The 7,579-nt window shown below is 45.0% G+C and overlaps 1 long non-coding RNA gene across 4 annotated transcripts; it reads right to left on the reverse strand.

Moving 5' to 3' along the window:
• Positions 1 to 2,017: 2,017 nt before the first annotated feature.
• LOC135442191 (uncharacterized) lies at positions 2,018 to 7,565 on the reverse strand. Of its 4 annotated transcripts, none has more exons than XR_010438633.1 (8): positions 7,053 to 7,565; positions 5,979 to 6,687; positions 5,389 to 5,453; positions 4,707 to 4,770; positions 3,933 to 4,008; positions 3,556 to 3,815; positions 3,057 to 3,174; positions 2,018 to 2,462 (listed from the first exon to the last, which is right to left on the reverse strand). It is a non-coding gene; the product is annotated as an uncharacterized LOC135442191 (long non-coding RNA). The 4 variants fall into 4 exon arrangements; XR_010438631.1 differs by having other exon boundaries at positions 3,635 to 3,815; positions 7,053 to 7,562; XR_010438634.1 differs by lacking the exon at positions 5,979 to 6,687 and having other exon boundaries at positions 7,053 to 7,560.
• Positions 7,566 to 7,579: the final 14 nt, after the last annotated feature.

The following is a 7,579-nucleotide window of genomic DNA, read 5'->3' on the forward strand; positions in this document are numbered from 1 at the left end:
GAGAGGCTTTCCCTGCCTCCCTCCCCAGCGCTGGTTTACTTAGTGCATTTCATTCAATCCCAAGCCGGCAATGATACACGCTCACCTCAAGGCTCATGTTATGAACAAAAATTCAGTTAATATTTTTTTTGTGAGACGGAGTTGCAGGGACGCCATCAGGTCGGTCTCTGCCAGGATACTTAGTGCTTTGTTATTGTAATACCGGGTCGTTGAGGCTTATCTCTTCTTTTGTATTAGTAAAAAGCCTGGCTGGGTGCGGTGGACCCTTCCCCCGAGGCTGTGCTCTCTTACAACATAGGGAAGACACCTGAGAGGGTGGGGGGGGTTATGCAAAGTGACTCCAAAGTCCAGAATGCTTTGTGGGACCCCGACTCGAAATGCAACGAGAAAACCCCAAAAACAACGAGCCAATTACGAATTGAGAGACTAAGGTGATGTCTGGATGTGAGGAGCCAAGTGCTGAGCCTGCAGAGACGCGGAGCCCCTCTCGCCCTGACCACGGGAGTCGTCCCCAGCGCTGAGACTGAGGGGACCGCACTGACAACGCAACATCTAAAAGGGACATCAAGCCCTAAAAAGCTCCCACGAGGACTGGATCCCCCGGCTCTGCCCCTAGTGGGGCTCATTAGGCGGTGACCGCACTCGCGCTAATTAGCGCGCACGAGAGCAGCGGGCTCGGTTCGCCTGAGCTCGGCTCCGTTCAGGCAGCCTCGCAAGCCTGGCCTCGGTTCGCTCGAGGCCGTCAGGTTCGGCCGGTCTCGCCTTGCTTCGGCTGAGCTCGTTCCATTCGGCCGAAGGAGGCGTCGTTCGATCGTGTTTTTACAAATATCTTTCTCTATAGATTGTATATTTCTATATTTAGATTTATACTTCTATAATACTTCTATTATTCCAAATAAAAATCCCGTCTCTAACCAAATAAATACAAAAAACAACCTTCTTTTAAACGAGATTGAAATATTTTTATACTTAGTATAATTATATTCCCATTCATATTTATAGTTTCTTTTGATGCAGTGTACTAATTATATATAATATATGTAAAGTTCTAGAAATGTATTTAAATTATTATTTATATTATGTGTCATATCTACTGCTACAACTAACTTTATATATATATCTGTATTTATTTATGATATATTCCTGTACTTAGATTTCTACATTTATATTGTTTGTATTTATAATTTTTATAATCAAAACCCTGCCTATTGACAAATAAAAACAACCTGCTTTATTTAGCTATTTAAAAAAATATTTTCATGATTACAATTTTCATGTTTATATTTATAATTTATTCTAGATTACATGAGAACACACCTGCTCCTGCACCCCAGTGGGGCTTCCTCTCCTGGGGACCTTGGGGTGCCCCAATGGCATCAGAGCCCCGAGTCTTCACCCCCCTCTCCTCTATTTAGAAACTACACAGGAACTTTTTTCTGGAAACAAAGACATTACCTAAATCCTCTCCCCGTGTCCCAGACAGATAGATGTTCAGTTATTAGTTGGCTGGGCAGCAGTTTCTTAAATAGAATGATAAACAAGATGTGAACTTTTTAGCTACAAGCAAATAGGCAAATCTGAACAAGGTACCGATGGCCAGCCACCGAAGTTATTTTGAAGCAATTTTTTAAACAATAAAATACTGCTACCACAAAAATAAAGCAAAAAGCTAACTACTGGCTAAGAAAAAATTAACTTTTGACAACAACAACATTCCAACCACACAGGCTTTTTTCCCAATATCATACCTTATAACTACCTCTCTTGGGAATTCTCATCATGTATCCCAAAAGGAATAAATACCTTAGAGCGTCCTAAAGCAAAAAGTAGCACACATGAGCTCCTCACACTCCTGGCAGTGCACTGAGCTCCTCACACTCCAGCGCAGCGTGCACTGAGTCTGCAACAAATTCTGCTCAGTGAGGGTCTGCAAACAAAGGTTCAACTGATGAACTGAACTGATTTTATAGGGATGTTTTCTAAGCACAGAAGCACAAAAAAGAACAAGCAGTAATAATTCTTAAATAAATCTGCAAGTTTTATTTAGCATATATGCGAGTGATTTCCAACCTGTGGCTTCTCACTTTGATTGGTCTGTAGGTTCAGGAAGATGACAATGCACACTCTGCCTTCCCTGAGCCCCCACGGCAGCTGAGCGCTGCTCCGTGTGCTCAGATCGTCAGGAGCTGGATTACACGTACCCGGACGGACTGCAACTGCTCTGCTGCAGATTCAGGAGACGACGGCAGAGAGGGGCTGGCCGAGGCGTCGTCCGAATTCCATTTCTGTGTGACGAGAAGCGGTTTGTTCCCAACAGCTGCAACATCCCCGGCTCGCTTCCGTGGTGAGTACCGATGGCACACAAATGGCAGCCCGAGGAAATCGTGTTCTGGGCTCTAAGTGGCTGGGACAGCGTCTGATTTTTTGTTTTGTATCTGTATGACGATTAGTACGACAGGGCTCTGAGGGATGACATGGCAACACAGAATTAAAAACTCCTCGATAGGATTACATTGACTTCTAGGAAAAGACAAAAGCCTATCACCCTTCTGAAATCTACTTTTAATCCAAAGCACGGGGATTGTCACTATACTGCACCTTCCAGCTTTTCAAAGCAGCTTACTTCTGAAGACCAGGAAACATTGATTTCTACAGAAACAATGGGCAACCCCCAGGCTAATTTAAGCACTACTCTTTAATAGGGGATCTGCCAGCGTGCCAGTCCAGCTTCAAGTGCACTTTATTTCAGTCTAACATCCCCACAAAATTCTTCTCACATCTTCCAACCCTGAAATCTTCTTTTTCCCTAAGGCTTCTCATCATTAGCAATTTCCAAGTAACATGGTATTTTTACAACATTCAAAAATGTCATGCTGGACTGTGCTAGAGAGTAATCTGCAAATATAAGCTTAGCAAAGATTGAATTGACTTGTCCAGAGAAAAAACCTACAAGTGAACACCCACACCTGCCTACAAAGAGCTAACAAGCCCCTGGCAGCTACCAGCATCAAAGCACAGTGGATGTTTCTAATAGAGGGTAAGGATAACAATACCACCTTTTGTTCTCTCCAGCTTGTTTTCCCTGCAGTCATATTTTGCTTCTTATGATTGTTTTAGTCTCTGTATCTTTTTGGACAGCACCGAGCCTGACGACAAGGACACGAGAGTCTTTCCCTGCCGTAGGGAGAGAACCAGGAAAACAGTTAAAAAAAGAACAGGGTAGTTTGAAATTCATACTTCCAGTGAGAAGCAGCGCCTAACAAACAGAACAAAAGCAAACAAAGCACGATAGCTCCCTGGGGACAGAAGACTTATAAACCCTCCAGGATTTACGACCAACCCCTTCAGGACAGCAGCCAAGTGTCCCATGAGGTGGTGCTGCACCAAAGAACGATCTGACAGGTTCCAAAGAGTCAAATGCACAATATTTTGCAAAGCCGTAAAATCTTGCAAAATAACAAAAATACGATAGATATAAACTACAGGGCAAGAGTACAAGTGTTCGCTTTAAGAGCTGGAACCATCCAGGTGAGCACCTGATAACTGGATCCTCACCAGAGTTTGAACCCTTCGGTACACAGAAGGGTTTTCCCCAGAAATTTCACAGACTGAGTTTTGATAGAAGCACATTTGCCAGATCCTCAGAAGCATCACCCATTCTCCAGGTGTCTGCAGAGAACTGCAAATGGCTCTCACGTAGTTTGAGCTGGTTCTCCAAGGTCTCAGGGTGAGTTTCACCAGATGCAACCAAATCGGGCGACTCCCAGTGGGACAGAAGGAACCCAAAGTTTGGGTAAGCAGAGCTGCAGCAAATACTGAGGAAACAAACATAACAGCGTAAAAAATAATAAACCATCCATTTTTTTTCTCTTGCTTTTGTTTTTTTCTTATTCAGATCAGCATAGCAACTAAAGAGAAGGTGAAAAACTCACCATTACTGAACATTTCATCATCTGTAAGCCGAGCATCCTTAGCACAGAGGACTCCAAAGTTAAAATTCACCGATCCCTGGGAAATAAAACCAAATATTGTATGATAAACAGTCAAACAGCAGACATAAAAATTTGTTTCCTCTAAGGACTTTCAGGTATGTATCTATCTTTGCATACATCCTACACATTAGAACATACACTTTATACCATCACATACATAATATTTTACCTTTAAATTTTGATAGTATAGCATGAATTTTTAACTTAAATTGGCGATCTATTATTATTAAGTTGGTACTGAAAGTTATTTCTGCTGTCACGTTCAAAAAAACATTTTTTTTTTTTTTACTGTAATGAGCAATCGATTTCAAAGTCATCACAAGCCCATCAAAATACAAAGCTGTATTCACTGGACGGGTCTGTGAGCTAGAAGTAGTTAGGCTTGTACTTCCCTCTTGTTCTTCCAGAACCGATAAATCCTGTCAACAAAACCAGGATCTTTAGCCCACTGCTGTGAAAGATTCTACAAGGATGATGGTTTGATTTGTGTTTACAAGTTTTGATTTGAAATGGCCAGTTCAATGGATAAAGACAGTTTAAGTAGTATTACGTTACTATTATTATTATTATTTCTATTATTATTTTTACTATTACTACTACTATTATTATCACCTGCTACTGGAAGAAACAAACCAGTCGTACCTATACTTAATTACTTTTATTTCCAGAAAATAATAAAGAAAAAGAACCAAACCAAAAAAAGTCACTTCCTACCTTTTATATCAAGGGAGGAAAAACTTCTCTTGGGCTCTTCTCCAATTTATCAAGACTCATAGCACTGAAAGGCAAACAAAACAGTGCTTTATAGAAGGGCAAGTGCACATTTCAAGGCTGAACCACCAACCGATTGCAGTGACAGCAGTTACAACATGAATCGTTCCGAGAGCCTCTGTTAAATGCAATGTTCTGTGGAACTGCCATTTCTTTCCCAAAATACTAACTTCCAACACTTCCTAAACGTATTTGGTATTTTAAAACAACAGAAGTTAGTGAGACACTGTGTGGAGGTCAGGTTTAAATTTATTTCCTTCTAAAGCACAGAGCTCTGTTCCATCACCCTTCACTTCGGCTCTGCACTGAATCACGGTGAGCATTTGAGGAGTGCTCAATAACCAATTCTATTTCTCTCTTTTTCTAGTTCTCTCTATTCCTAAATAATTAAAGACAAGTCCAATGAAAAATGACAAGTTCAGCATCAAAGTCACACTTTTTCCCTTTGTCTGGTCAAGAACAGGCTCTAAATCCACTTAGTGCTGCCTGCAACGATTAAGATGTGGAAAACCATTTTTACATGTTTTATAGGTTTATCATAAAAGCCACGGAACGCAAGCTCTGAATTACAGGAAAAGGTACACAGTCAAATATCTAAAGGGATCACTTATTTGTAAATGCATACCTTGACAGAGATCGCACTGAGAACGTTTCTGTGGGACTCTAAGGGAGACATATTTTCTGAGTACCCTGTAAACAAGAAAAGCTAGGATATATTACAGGACATACCCACTTTTTCTATAGGCAAATAGGATTTTTAATAAAAACAACTCAGTTGAAAAAGAAAGAAGAAAACCAAGGTCATTTTACTCAGCTATATTTACTCCCGATTTAGGGAAAAAAAAAAGTCACGGGTGCTGCAAAGAAAAAAAAAAGTGAACCATAAACGCCTACAGTACAATTTTAAAACAAGTGCTTGGATAAAAGAATCTCATGGAACGTGAAGTAGAAAAAAAGTGAAACCACTATCAGACCTGCCTATTTTCTCACCTTGGTACAAGAAAATCCTAAAAGCAGTATAAAGTCACTGCCTAAAACCGGTCATGGGATGTAACCAAGAACAATTTAGGCATTTGCTAATCTAGACAGAAAGCTTTTCTGGATGCTAGTGTCAAATCACAAGTTTTGTCTTTCAGAAGCCCGACAATGCTGGAAAGCACTTTCCCTGGGGCTCGGGAGGGCAGGGGCAGAAGGGGATGAGTTTGCAGATCGCACCTGTGCCATCGGAAGGATACAGCCCGCCTGCTCCCTGCGCTGGGCATTCTCCCGGCCATCTCTGGCTTTACCGCTCAGCGCCGCTCCATCCGTTTGCATGGCAGAAAGAGCCTCGAGCACTAGCGCAGGCAGCAGCCCAGTCATTCCGGCGATATCGCAGCGCTCTCTGCTCGCAACGCCCAACACGCGGCGGAGCCGCCTCCGCCCGCAGCACCGGCAGCAGCCCGCGGGAGACGGCTGCAGCTCGGGGGCTGCTGCGCCTCCGCCAGCCTGAGGGCAGCCGCCCCACCGGGACCGCGGGAGCGCCCGGCGCCGCTCGCCCGGGGCGGCTCCTGCAGCTCCCGGCCCGCGGCAGCAAAGCACCGCCTCGCCCTCCGCCATCGCTACCGCTTAGTATGGCCGAAGAACCGGGCCGACGCCCCTTCCGCGCTGCTCAGCTCCGTGCGGGCGGCCAGACGGAGGCTTCGCCCCTCCGGCGTCGCCGCCGCAGCGCCGTCCCGCGCGGCACAGGGGCCGGGAGCTGCCCGCGCACAGCCCCGCGCGGCCGCCTGGCACGCCAGCCACTCCGGTGCCGCGCCAGCCGTTGCGTCACACGCCTCGCCGGCAGCAGGGCCTGCCGGGAGTTGTAGTCTCGGGCTGACAGCCACTGCTCCGTCCTCCGCCACCGGGAGCTGCAGTCCCTCCCGGGCATCAAACGGGTCCTTCGCCCCTGGGCGGGGAAGGACCTGAGGCAGCAACGCTCCTCCCGAATGCCCTCTCTTTTTCGCTCCAACTCTTTTTTCTTTTTTCACTCTGCTTTTCACCCCTTCCCTTCCCTCTGGTGCTCCTGATTCCTTTCCTTTCCTTCCCTTTTCCTTTCCTTTTCTTCTGTTTCTGATCTTGGTTTTCCTTTCTAGCTTAAGAATAAAAAAGCAGCAGTAGAAACTTTCAGGCTACCTGGGAGTAAAAAAAACCTGCAAAACGAAAATGATGTAAAGAAAACTATTTATTCCCTGGGAGCCTGAAATTTTCTACTGCTGTACGTGACATAGAGCTTTTATTCCTTCTTATAGATAGTTGATATTTTATACTTACTTTATACAGCGCCCCCTGCCGTGTGATCCGGAGACCTGCAGGGAGAGCGCTGCGGCGTCCTTCGGTTCTGTTTCAAGAAACTCGGCTCAATTCGGCTTGCTTCGGCTCTTGGTCTAAACTCGTTTCAGTTCGGCTCTTCGGCCCAACTCGGCACGCTTGGGCGAAACTCGGTCACACTCGGCGCATTGTCTAAATGCGGCCAGTGTCGGCTACCCTCGGCTATCGATTCCAGTCGGCTATCATCGGCTCTTGGTGTAAACTCGGCTGTTTTCGGCTACACTCGGCTCGTCGGCTCTGTTCGGCCACACTCGCCTCTTCGGCTAAAGTAGCCTCTTTTCGGCAACACTCGGCTCTTTTCGGCAACACTCGGCTCTTCGCCTCTACCGAACAATTCGGCCCCGCTCGAAATATACCTATTTTTACATTGGAAGTATACATTTCTCTTAGGATTTTTACTTCTCTAACACTTGCAGGATTCAAAATAAAACCCCTGCGTCCACCCATACATGCCAAATACAAACCCCTTT

The sequence above is a fragment of the Zonotrichia leucophrys genome, unplaced genomic scaffold (genome assembly GCF_028769735.1).
Source record: "Zonotrichia leucophrys gambelii isolate GWCS_2022_RI unplaced genomic scaffold, RI_Zleu_2.0 Scaffold_2008_7579, whole genome shotgun sequence".
NCBI classification, from domain to species: Eukaryota; Metazoa; Chordata; class Aves; order Passeriformes; family Passerellidae; genus Zonotrichia; species Zonotrichia leucophrys.